The 13,204-nt window shown below is 46.2% G+C and overlaps 1 long non-coding RNA gene and 1 other non-coding gene across 7 annotated transcripts; one reads left to right on the top strand and one right to left on the bottom strand.

Moving 5' to 3' along the window:
- On the top strand, positions 1-13,002 carry LOC140605744 (uncharacterized). Of its 6 annotated transcripts, none has more exons than XR_012008310.1 (6): positions 1-536; positions 1,572-1,665; positions 10,348-10,511; positions 11,230-11,337; positions 11,760-11,867; positions 12,214-13,002. It is a non-coding gene; the product is annotated as an uncharacterized lncRNA (long non-coding RNA). The 6 variants fall into 6 exon arrangements; XR_012008309.1 differs by having other exon boundaries at positions 7-536; positions 11,787-11,867; XR_012008312.1 differs by lacking the exon at positions 11,230-11,337 and having other exon boundaries at positions 6-536.
- LOC140607602 (U6 spliceosomal RNA) lies at positions 5,397-5,503 on the bottom strand. The gene has a single exon (XR_012009569.1). It is a non-coding gene; the product is annotated as a U6 spliceosomal RNA (small nuclear RNA).
- Positions 13,003-13,204: the final 202 nt, after the last annotated feature.

Raw genomic sequence — 13,204 nt, 5'->3', positions numbered from 1 at the left:
AACCAGGCAACTCTACTTCAAACTGTGGGTGCATCTGGACCTGGATCCTCACTGCAGATTGGGCTCAGGTCTATCCACGAATTTTCATTCTCTGCCTGGAGGAAGGGACAGCAGCTCCCCAGGGGAAACTCTTCTCAGGAAATACAGAGATGTAAGAGATCAAGTCACACTGTGCAAGCACGTTTCTCGCTCTTGCTTCTATCATCTGCTTTCACATCCCATGGGCCACAGCAGGTCGTGTGGCTGAGCCCACAGTCAAGGGGAAGGAAATTGCACGCCACTTCCAGTGAGGGGAACTGCAGAGTCATCTGGTAAAAGGATAAGGAAGGGATGAGGAATTAAGGCCAAGAACTCAACATACCGCCATTACTCTGTATCCTAGGATGGAACTCAACATATCCCCATTACTCTGTATTCTAGAACAGAACTCTATATATGACTAGTACTCTGTATCTTAGAGTGAGAAACATTCAGAGGCCCCATGCAGGAGAGGGGATGAAGGACAGGAATGAAAGGATAGAGAAGCCAGCAAGATGGTGAGAGCCCAGGGGGATCTGTGGTGTGGCCAGTGAGAGATCTCTGATGAGGGAAGCATGAAAGTTTGCTTAAGATAAAGGATATTTAATATGTGAATTTTGGGGGCACCTGGGTGGCTCAGTTAAGTGTCTACCTTTGGCTGGGTCATGATACCGGGATCCTGGGATCGAGTCCTATGTCAGGTTCCCTGCTCAGCAGGGAGTCTGCCTCTCCCTTTCTCTCTGCCCCTGCTCATATGTGCCCTCTCTTTCTGTCTCTCAAATAAATAAATAAATAAAATCTTAAAACAATATATTTGAATTTTTAAAAATATTTTATTTATTTATTCATGAGAGACACACATACTCAGAGAGAGAGAGAAGTAGAGACATAGGCAGAGGGGAGAAGCAGGCTCCACATAGGCAGCCTGATGCGGAACTTGACCCCAGGACCCCAGGACCCCAGGATCACAACCTGAGCCAAAGGCAGACCCTCAACCACTTAGCCACCCAGGTGCCTTTTAATATGTGAATTTAAGGAGTTTTTGGCTTTGGTACTTGTGATGTCTCCCCTGCCCTCTGTCATCCTTTCAATAAAAGCTGTTAGACCCACAGAGGCCCTGCAGAAGGAGTAGGGTGTATGTGTGCATCTATGTGTGTAGCATACATCAAAGGAAGAGTCAAGTCCCTTGGAGACAGTGAGGTACAGGAAGAGAAATAGAATAAATTCAGCATAAGCTGGCACTTAAATCCAGGGGTTACTAGTAAGAGGCATACCCTGGCTACTTGCAAGCATCATAGAAGCCCACTGAGCTCCCCACAGGAGAAGAGGTGGTGCTTTTTCAGCTGATCATATTTGTATTTTAAAGGGTTAGGAGTTTAGCTGAAATCTGTTTTATAACTGGGAAGATCAGTTTTCAGTCCAAGAGAATTTAAACCCACTCCATTACCCTCCTGTCTGGGATTTTAATTCTTCCTGACCCAGCATCTTCACTGGCCCCAAAGGGTTCTACTCTAATCCTTACCGTGATGGAAAAAAAAACTCTTCCTTTCCAGCTGCCTTCTGCATCCTGTTGGTCCTCACCCTCCCTGTGAACCACCAGCTCAGCCTCTCCACCTTCCTGGCAGCAGGCAGCAGACACTGTTCCAGGTATACCTCTAGCTGTAGGTGGCCTGCCCTCATCCATGCTTGTTTCTTCATTCTGCTGATTTTTCAATAACTTTCATTAGCATAGTAAGCAGAATAATAGCTCCCTAAAGATGTCTATGTCCTAATCCTCAGAACCCGTGAATATGTTACCTTACTCAGAAAAAGGGACTTTGCAGGTGTGATGAAGGCTGAAGACTCAGAGGTGGGAAGGTTATCCTGAATTATCTGGGTGGAACCGATTTAATCACATGAGTCCTTAAAAGTGAAAAACCTTTCTTGCCTGGGTCTTAGATGAGATGGAAGAAGAAAAGGAGAGATTTGCAGCATTTAGAGGGGCTCAACCCACTTTTGCAAGGTTTGAAGATGGGGGAAGGCAGCCACAAGCCAAGGAATGTGGGTGGCCTCCAAAAGCTGGAAATGGTCCTTGGCCAACAGCCAGCAAGGAAACTGTCAGCCCCTTAACCTGCAAGAAACTGAATCCTGCCAATACCCTGAGTGAGCAAGGAAATGGATCCTCCCTTTGAGCATCTCTAGGAAGGGTGAGAGCCATGTCACACTTTTGACCTATAGCCTCTCTCTCCAGAACTACAAAATAATAAATCTGTGTTAAGTGGCTAAATTTGTATAATTTGTTGTGGCAGCAATAGGAAACAAATACAATTAGCAAATGTTTTTGGAGGGCCTGTAACATTCCAGGCCTCAAGCCAGCCTACAGGATCTAGGATGAGTGAAACAGTCACAATACCCTGTCCTTACTGAGATTGCAGTGCAGCAGGAAAGGAGAGATAAAAAGGCCATTTCGGTCCATCAAGGGAGCTAAGAACTGTGGGAGCACAGAGGAGGCCCCTTCCTTGGGCTTGGAGGCCGGAGAGATGGTAGGGAATGGCAGGACTTGTGACAAACTGGAAAGCATGTGACCTCTCAAATGCCAACCTTTTGTTGCCATGACAACCACAGTCCAGTTTTGCTGGTTCTTCCCATTTTTCAAAAGTAGCAAAACATCCAGATTTTTAGGTGAGATCTCCTGATTTGTAAGTGTTGGCTTATTTTGTTTTGTTTTTTAAATACTGTTAGAAAAAAATAAATAAATCCTGTTAGAAGCCAGCTTAACCATCAGTTGGCTGAACTCGGTCTTCAGAGCACCAATTTTCAGCCTCTGCTCTCAGCACACGGTGTTGTGCCATACCCCACGTCCTCCTTGAGGAAGACCACTGTGTGCAGCCACTGGGAGACCCTCAGGGCCCTGGGGTTGGCGAGGAGGCCCGGTTATGCCACCTCCTCCAAAGATGCTCAGTGGTGGGGTCCACAGGCTCACACCCCTGTGCTGCTGCTCGTGAGCCTGCAGCCTTACGGAGCCTGCCTGGTCCATTACGTCTAATACGGGTGTCAGCAGAAAGTAAATTAAATCCGCTAGGCTATAATTTGCGAACGAAACATTTTGTGGCAGTAACTAAACAGAGCATTATGTTTTAATCAGCTTTTTAAAATGTTGTTTTAAAAATCATTTTATTGTGCAGAAGCTGGTATCCTAAGAGCTATAATTCCTTAACTAACAGTATGCTAATGCACTACCCTCTACTCTAGATGTTCTTTCCAGTGTGGGCATTTGTCTTGGTACTCTTAAGCCTATATATTTTTAGAGTAGAGGTGCCAAACTGCTTTCCAGCTGCTTGAGTGGGGAACCCCAGTAGCGGCTTCTCTAGAGGGATTGCCTTTCACCCTGGCTTTGTAAGAGAAACAGAACGATTGGTCCTTCTTTCATTTTATCTACCCATCTGTCTGTCTATCCATCAACAAGCACGTGTATACTGCTAAGCATTTAGCAAATATTAGCCCAGTGAATTCTTCTACTAACCACTTGAAGAAGGTGCTATTCTTACCTCTTTTTTATTTTTATTTTTTAAAGATTTTATTTATTCATGAGATACATAGAGAGAGGCAGAGACATAGACTAAGAGAGGAGCAGGCTCCTGCAGGGAGCCTGAGGTGGGATTTGATCCCAGAACCGTGGGATCACACCCTGAACCAAAGGTAGATGCTCAGCCACTGAGCCACCCAGGCATCCCTTATCTCTTTTTTAAAGATGAACAAATCAAGGCACAGAAATGTGAAGTCACTTGTTGGAGATCACACAGCTGATAAGTGATGGAGATGGAAGCCTGGCTCTGAACTCCCTGTTGTGCTGCCTCACCTATCTTTCTGTCACTCCTGTCTTGTCTTCTAGGTATTTATTTATTCCTTTGTGTTATGAGCATTAAGCATCTGTTGTGTGCTAGGCCCTATTTTAAATGCTGAGGACCCCACATTGAGTTGTTCCACTGTGGTCCCTGCCAAGTGGGGCCACTGTCCAGAAAGGAACACAGGCTAGCAGCCAAGTACCACCCTTCCTTGAGAAAAAGGAAGTGCAGCCAGCTCTGTGACAGGCTACAAACACCTTTGTTAGAATAGAAAAAGATGCCCATTGCTCCGGCCATTTTACATCTGTGGGAAGATAGTCACATAAAGATTCAAATTCATGCCAGAATAGAGGTCAGAGGAGGGGCCTGCCCAAGTCTGGAGGAAGGGCCAAGAGACACCACACACTGGCAGTTGAGACGGTTGAGACGTGAAGTTTGAGTGGGTGAGAAGGGCGTTGGGTGGCTCTGTAGCTGTTGGCTTAGCTAAGCTGGAACTGCATTTCTCAGGATGCCCTTCCCTGTGTGCTCCTTGAGAACTTTCTGTGAAGTTAGGAGGGCGGAGATGAAGCAGCAGCCAGATTACTAAGGCACTTTTGTGGCTCCCATGAGGTTGCTGGCCACAGACTCAGAACAACTGCTCACCCACACCTACAGTCTAAAGTCAAATCCCAGAGTTAAATCCATTCTTGAAAAAAATCACTTCTGGGGCATCTGGGTGGCTCGGTGGTTAAGCATCTGCCTTCTGCTTAGGATGTGACCCTGGGGTCTTGGAATCAAGTCCCGCATCAAGCTCCCTGCAGGGAGCCTGCTTCTGCCTCTGCCTGTGTCTCTGCCTCTCTCTGCGTCTCTCATGAATAAATAAATAAAATCTTAAAAAAAATAAAAAGAAAAAAAATCACATCTAGGGGTGCCTAGGTGGCTCAGTTGGTTAAGCATATGCCTTGGACTCAGGCTGCGCTTCTTCCTCTCCCTCTGTCCCCCCCTCCACCCTACTCCACTCATGCTCTCTTTCTCTCTCCTCTCTCTCAAATAAATAAATAAAATCTTTAAAAGACCATCACTCCTAGAGTCTGCTTATCTGAGCAAAGGGATCAGTGGAAGGACTAGCAAGCTATAGGGCTGGAAAAATAAGCAAAGGTTAAATGGTGAAAAGTCATGGGGGCTATTGGAGTTGTCTTTTTTTTTTTTTTTAAGTTAAGATATAATTTGCATACTATAAACTTCATCCCTTTTTTTTTAAAAGCTTCATCCTTTTAAAGTGTACAATTTGGTTGTTTTCAGCACATTCATAAAATTGTGTAACTATCACCACTATCTCATTCCAGAACATTTTCAGCACCCCCAAAAGAAACCCCGTATCATTAGCAATCACTCCCCATCCTTTCATTCCTGAGCCTCTGGAAACTATTAATCTACATCCTGTCTCTTTGAATTTGCATTCTAGACATTTTATATAAATGGATTCATACAATACATGGCCTTTTGTGTCTGACTTCTTTCACTTAGCATAAGGCTTTCAAGGTTCATCCAAGTTGTCACATACATTGGTACTTTTTAAAATTTTAATGCTTCATGGATTTGCATGTCATCCACGTGCAGAGGCCATGCTAATCTTCTCTGTATTGTTCCAATTTTAGTATACATGCTGCTGAAGCAAGCACTATTGGTACTTTTAAAAAAATCGCCCATAATATTTCATTGTATGGACATACCACATTTTGTTTATCCATTCATCCGTTAATGGACATTTGGCTAACTTTTGGCTATTATGAATAGTGCTGCTAAGAACACTGCAAATTTTGGGTAGACACGATATGTTTTCAAATCTCTTGGCTATACATCTAGAAGTGAAATTGCTGGGTCATATGGTAACTCTAAATGTTTAATTTTTTGAAGAATTGCCAAATGTGTCTGCAGTGGCTACAGCATTTCACTTTCCCGCCAGCAAGACAGAAGAGTTCCAATCCCTCCACATCCTTGCTAACATTTGTTTTGTCTTTTTTATTGTAGCCAGCCTAGTGGGTGTAATCTGTGGCTTTGATTTACATTTCCTTAGTGACTAATAATATTGAACATCTTTTCACGGGCTTATTGTGCATTGGTTTACTTCTCTGGAGAAATGTCTATTCAGATCCTTTGGCCATTTTAAAATAGATTTATTTGCATTTTATTGTTGATTTATAATAATTCCAATAGTCTAGATACTATATCATTTACGTGACTTACAAATATTTTCACTTTCTTGGTGTGTCCTTTGGATCACAGAAGCTTTAGTTTTTAAAAAATATTTTATTTATTTATTCATGGGAAATAGAGAGAGAGGCAGAGACATAGGCAGAGGGAGAAGCAGGTTCCCTGGGGGAAGCCTTATGTGGGACTTGATCCCAGTACCCCAGGATCGTGACCTGAGCCAAAGGCAGACGCTCAACCACTGGGCTACCCAGTGCCCCCAGAAAATTTAATTTTGATGAAATCTAATTTATGTTTTTCCTTTGGTTGCTTGTGCTTTGGTGTGATATCTAAAGAACCATCGTATAATCCAAGATCATGGATTGATCATGGATTGATTGATTGAAATTATGATCCATATTTTCTTCTAAAAGTTTTATAGTGTTTGCTCTTTTGAGGTCTTAGATCAATTTTCAGTTAGTTTTTGTATATAGTGTGAGGTTGGGGTACAAATTTATGCTTTTGCATGTGAAATATCCAGTTTTCCCATCACCATTTGTTGAAAAGACTAAACTTTTTGTTTTGTCTTCACACCATTGTTGGAAATTAGTTGACCATAAATATGTAAGTTTAGGTCTGGACTCTCAATTCCATTCCATTCCATTCCATTCCATTCCATTCCATTCCATTCCATTGAACTGTATTTCTATCTGTATGCCAGTAACTGAAAGGCTTTAGACAGAGGAGGGGTGTAGAAAGAAGAGGAGACAGTCATTTCCTAGTGTATCTCTTGTTCCTGTTTCCAGGTCCTCCAGGCTCTGGTGGCATTTTTTAAAAGATTTTAAAATTAATTAATTTAGAGAGTGCAAATGGGGGAAGGGGCAGAGGGAGAAAGAATCTCAAGCAGACCCTGCACTGAGCATGGAGCCTGATGTGGGGTTCAATCTCCAAACCCTGAGATCATGACTTGAGCGGAGATCAAGTCAGATGCTTAGCCAATTGAGCCACCCAGATACCCTGAGCCATCAAAGCTTCTGAGCAAGGGACAGATGTGATCCAATTCATGTCTTAAGATCCTATTGGCTATTGTGAAGAATAGATTGTAAAAGGCAAAGTGCGAGGCACCAAAATCCTAGGGGAAAGATCCTGGTAGGAAGCTTTTGCAGTGGTTCAGGGAAAGCTGAGAGGTGCGTGAGGTAACAATGACTATAGGAAAAGAAGAGTTCTTGATATGTTTAGAGGTGGAAAGGAGGGGACCTTGAAGAAAGAACGACTCTGGGGGTGAGGGCAGGGCAGTAATCTGGCTTTAGGTCCTCTGTCAGCCTGGGTGTTCGCATCTGTAACGTGGGCATGCAGCAGCGAGATGACCAATATGAATGATGTAGGCGAGTGCTCAGCGCAGGGAACACGCAAAGGACGGATGCCTCAATTACCCCGTATATCCTGTTATGCTTGGATTGGGTCCCCAGAGGTCCAAGTCTGAGTCTTGTTCATCCCTTGGCTCCGGAGAATGATGGCGTGAACAATTCACACATCTAAATTTTGTTTTAAAAGTGTTCCTGAAGCACCACGTCTGATTTTCCTTGATCCCTTTTCTCCCTCCTCTCGTGCAAAGCGCTGACTTGGTCCCCCGCTGGCCTCTGGGAGAGCTGCCGTTCAGCGTGTGGTCAGCAGATGGCGCTGGAAGCTAAGGGAAGACTGCCCTCCCTCTGGCCCTCCTTCCAGCACGCCCTCGGAGCTCCTCTCTCTATTTCCAGAGCCCCCTCCAACTCCCGGGCTGCCCTTGCAGCGGGGGTGAGGGCCTGAGGCCGAGGCCTCTGCGGGCTCCTGGGCACACAGACCCTTGTTGGAGAAGTGGAAAGACCCCACTGAGAGCCCCCAGTGGTGTCCATATCCTGGAGACCTTCCCACCTCCACCCGCCCAGCCTCTCAGGAAATCACTTTATAAATAGGGCAGGGTGGGTTCTGAGTGAGAGGGAGGTTTCCTCAGAAGAGCCACTTCATCTGTAAACAAGGGAGCTATGAAACCTCTTATAACAGCCCTGTGACCTCCCCGTCCATCCTGTGTAAAATATGAAATAAGAGTTTTAATTACCAAGCTTGGAAGCCAGCCGACATGTTTAATATTTAATGTCTCCAAAGCTTGTGCCCCAGGCGTACAGGCACTGACAGAATTGGGGTTTCCCTTGGGCTGGCTCCGAATGTGTTTGGAGAACAGCCAGGCGGCGTCCTTTCCCCACACCTGGGAACCTGCAGCCCAGCCTGGGCCCAGGCCTGCCCTGGGTCTCCCACTCCCTAAGGGACAAGTGCCAAGATGGCCCTGGGGGGAGGCATTCCCCACCCTGAGGAGGACTCCCAGAGGTATCTAGTGCTGGATCCAGCCCAAGGTCCTGGCAGGGAACCAGAATCTGAATTCAGGCAGCTGAAAGGATGGTAACAAGTAGAGACAGACAGACCTGAGTTTGAATTGCACTTTTCTGCAAGTGGCTCAGCCTCTCTGTGGGAGTCATTTGTATTACTATTAAAGTGGATAATGTCTTTCCTATGTTATTAATTGTTACTAAAAATAGATGGCCATTGTTGGGGCTTCGCATGTGGCTGGAACCCTAAGCACCTTACCCGTACCCTGTCTTTGTCACCCACAACAGTCCTGTGAAATGGCCAAATTAGGACTTGAACCCAGGACATTCTGACTCCTGAGCCCATGAACCTCAAAGCTTATATGCAAAAGCACTTAAGAGATTTGGAGAAATGTGACCTTGAAGAGAACAATGCCACCCAGTCCTACACTTCGGTGGCCTAGTTTGTCCTACACTCCGGTGGTCCCTCATGCCTCAGGGACAACCAAGAAAATTGCTAATGGGGACTTAGGAGAGCAGCAGTCCAAATGAAACCACCCACGCCACTGTTGCTTGCCTCACATTTCTACTTTCTAGAGAGAGGTTGTGGGCATGCACGCTGCATTTGAGGAGTTGATTCAGCACTCTCAATATGGATGGAGTTTGTAGGGCCACCTTGTGTCTGGCCACTCATCTCGGTATGTCTTTGGGCTTATGCACCATCCCTGATTCAGCTGGCTATGATCAAGTTGGTGCCTTGTGCAAGGATGATAGCAAGTGATAGGGTGTAGGCATATCTAGTAGTTGGAGCCATTTGTCTTAAAAGGTAACAGAGTAGGTGACATAAAGGAGGCCTTGTCAATTCTTTCTGCAGCACATCCAGGCAGAACAGGCAGGGTGGAAAAGGGAGGGAGGTGGCAATTAGCTCCACTTCATAACCATCAGTTGGGAATGTGCTAGTGAAGATGGGATGCAAGAACCCTTCTCCTAGCAGGTGTCTGAACTGGTAAGGCCATTGTGGAGAGCATATACCCCACACTTGAGCAATTCCACTTCTGAGCAAATACTCCAGAGCATCTCTCACATAGGTAGACAAAAAGACTTGCCCAAGGATGCTCCTTGAAGCATCTGCTGATAATAGTCAAGGGATGGAAGTAACTGAAATTCCTACTCATAAAGGGATAGTAGATAAATCACAGGTGGCATATGCAAATGATGAACATCATGCTGTGGTTCAATGGAATGAATTAGAATGACATGTATTAACATAGGCAGATCATAAAAATGTAATGCCAAAAAAGATGCCTGGCAAATATTACTTATATACGTTGCAATATATATTTTCGTACAACAAACACACACACACACACATTGACAACATAAGAATGTCTGCCTCTGGGGAGTTGGGAAATGGAGAGGAGGCAGTTGGAGAAGGGAGATGAAAGAGACAAAAACAAAGCAAATAGGGGCATCCGAGTGGCTCTGTTGGTTAAGTGTCTGCCCTCAGCTTAGGTCATGGTTCCGGGGTTCTGGGATGGAGCTCCGCATTGGTTTCTTTGCTCAGTGGGGAGCCTGCTTCTCCCTCTCCCTCTGTCTGCTGCTCCCCTTGCTTGAGCTCTCTCTCACTCTGTCAAATAAATAAATAAAATCTTTGAAAAAAACCCAAAGCAAATAAATACACAAGAAGATCCATGTATGGCCAATAATGTCTGAGTTGAACAGACCGAGTAAGCAATTGAATTCTGCGCCTCGAGATCCAAAGCAAAAAAAGCAAGGAATGACAGAAAAGGGAACCAACGACTCTATAAGCTTTTTTTTTATATGACCCAGAAGTTGTGGGTCATTTGGTGATTTTCAAAACCAAGCCAATAAACGTTATCCAACCTGGTCACTGGGATCTGGCTGGGTGTCAGGTGGGTTCTAGGTGTGATATGGGACTACCTCACTTTATCCTCATAGCCACTCCTGGAGCTGTTGCCATGCACATTTTACAATAGGGGTCAGAGTGGCGTCCAGCATCAGCAGCTTGCCACGTGAACGCAGCGCCTGCCATCCTGCCTCCCTGCCTGCAGAATTGTAATCCAGGATCCCTGTGGGGTTAGGAAAACACATTTCTCCAGGATGGCCTGAAGGTGGCGCTGTTGCAGCTGGTCCGTGACAGGTGAGCGGTTTGCGCCGGTGAGGCCGGGGTGGAAGGACATTCAGAGGATGATGGAGGGTCCTTCTCAGTTTGAGTGAGGCCCTGCTCGCCAGCAGCCATGGCAGGGAAGTAGGCAGGGGCTGGATGTCCTGCCAGCAAAGCACTGTCCCTGGCTGGAAACTTGCCTTCTGTTCTTCACCCCTCCCAACGGGAGGAGGAGACCACACCTTCCAGGACATAATTTTGTAAAATCTGGGCTCTGTGGAGAGAGATCAAGCTCAGGCTTCCAGGACTTTGCAGATAAACCTGCTAAACAAAGGGTCCTCCTGCCCCCCACTTTCTTCCCTTTATTGAGAGCTTGGGGCCTTAGGCAGATGCTACCTCCTCACATAAGTGGACTAGGGAGGTGGGGAGGAGGCTTGGACCTCAGGCTCAGAAAATGAGGGCACTGCAAGAGGCCATAGGCTATCCCCTGCCCTCAGGTCACTCCACTGTCCTGGTCCTCAGATGGTTTCTGATTAGTGAGGCCCAGGTACTTGGCAACCATGATGGGGGAAACTAGGAGAGGTAAGGGAGAGAGGAACAGAAGCCCCGGTGCCTGTTTGCTTGAAGAAGAAGGGGGCATCCGTAGGAGGATATAGAGCCAGGGTGTGAGCTGGGACTGGACACACGGAAGAACTGGAACCAGGGCAGGAACATATACTTTCCTATCTTCTTCCCTCTGCTTCTCCCTTTGCAGACCATCTTTCTCTGTCCAGTTCTGCACATGGGAAGTGGCCACCCCAGTCTGAAGGGACACTTCCTGCTGTTCCATCATCACCTTGCTGGACAGAACCTTATTGCCCAGGTTGGTCAGGGTTCACCTGATCTCAGAGTCATGGGATCGAGCCCCGCATTGGGCTCCGAGCTCAGCACAGAATCTGCTTATCCTTCTCCCTCTGCTCCTCCCCCTGTTTGCTCTTTTGCTCTCTCTCTCTCAATCTCTCTCTTAAATAAATAAATAAATCCGGAGAAAGCAAGCAAGCAAGGAGGCAGGCACAGCAATAAAATACCCAGGTATCTGGTGGTTTTGTGAAGGCTTTAGGAGTTGCAAAGTTAGATTATCTGATGGAATCCAGGTCAAAGGTAGACACGCAGACCTCAGGGCATGAAGCAGAGCTGTGCCAGGAGTGTCAGCAGTGACATGTGGCTCTCCCCATGAAGCCCCTCCACCAGCACAGTCCCACGTCCATCTCCTCTCCCTCTGTCTCTTCCATTTCAAATCTCAAGCTGCTGATTCAGCTGTCCCCTGACCAGGCGCTCATCCCTGATCCTTTGGCTGGAGCTCAGGAACTAGCCCCTGGTTGGAGGAAGGAACAGCTTTCTGACAAGTACCATGTAGGTACCTGGATGCCCCCAAAATATGCCTCCACTCTGACATCACTCGTGATCTTCACAGACACTTCCAACTCCAACTTGAAAAAACTGGACACAGGATCTCCCCTCACTAACTTGATCCTTCTCTGGGGGTTCTCTGGTTCAAAAAGAGACCATCATATTCCCAGGTGGGCAAGTCAGGGGCCAGAGGTCCCTTGACTCCTTGTCTCTCACATCTCACACACCCAATTGCTCACGAAGTCCAGTTGATTTTATCTCCAAAATATTTCTAGACTCTGTCCACTTTTGTCCATCTCTATCACCACCACCCCGGTTTAAAGAATTATCATCTTTCATCTTGTTGCAGGTGCTTTGCCACCCACCAACCTTCAGCACCCTGCAGCATTGACCTTTAGCAAAGGTGAAGCTAATCAAGTCATTCCCCTTCCAGAAACTCCTACAGGACCGACAAGTCTCTGCATAGTCTGAGCACTGCCCACCTCACCAGCCCATCACCAGCTGCTCCTTTCCTTATGCCTGGGACTCCTGGCTCACTGGCCCCCGTCCAGCTCCTGGAGTACATCATGTGCCGTCCTGCATCAGTGTCTGTGCACATTGTTGCCTCTTCTACCAGGGCCACTGCATCACACGACCCAGGAGCACAGTGATTCTGTGGTAATGGCGCCCCTGGAGTTGTGCAGTGGAGCAGATCTTACCACTTGGCCTTCTCCCAGCTCAGGTTCTCGCCTTCAGAACTCAGCTCAGCACTGCGTTGAAAGTCTCTCGTGATCCGACCAGGTCAGCTGCCTGATGCTTGCTTCCATTATTACTAATTCTGTGTGGCACTCACCCCAGTACTAAACACATCATTCATTGTATAATAATTTTAAGGCAGCTTCATTGAGATATAATTTGTATATTTGTAACATTCACCCCTTTCTGGTGTACAGATCTATGAGTTTGCAGAAACATACAGTTGTGGTACCAGCACCTCAATCAGGATATAGAATATTTCTACACCCCAGAAAGTTCTCTCATGACCCCCAGGGTGAACCCACACACACACACCCAAGTTCCTAGAACCACCGTTCAGATTTCTATAACAACAGTTTTGCATTTCACAAAATGCCATATAAATGAAATCTATAGTATGCAGCCTTTTAAGTCTGGCTTCTTTCATTTAGTCATTGTATTATAATTTGGTGTATGTAAAGCTCTATACAGTGAGGGACCAGGTCTAACTTAGTAGCTACCACATCACCAAAACCTACCATGGGGCTTCTCAACGTTTTTTTCCTTCCATTATTGCTCCTCTAAGGAGAAAATTTTAATTTAATTTAAATTCTCGAGACGCCTGG

This window comes from Canis lupus, chromosome 16, assembly GCF_048164855.1.
Source record: "Canis lupus baileyi chromosome 16, mCanLup2.hap1, whole genome shotgun sequence".
In the NCBI taxonomy this organism is placed as follows: Eukaryota; Metazoa; Chordata; class Mammalia; order Carnivora; family Canidae; genus Canis; species Canis lupus.
The sequence above is the reverse complement of the archived record's forward strand: the minus strand, read 5'-3'. Positions and strand labels throughout refer to the sequence as shown.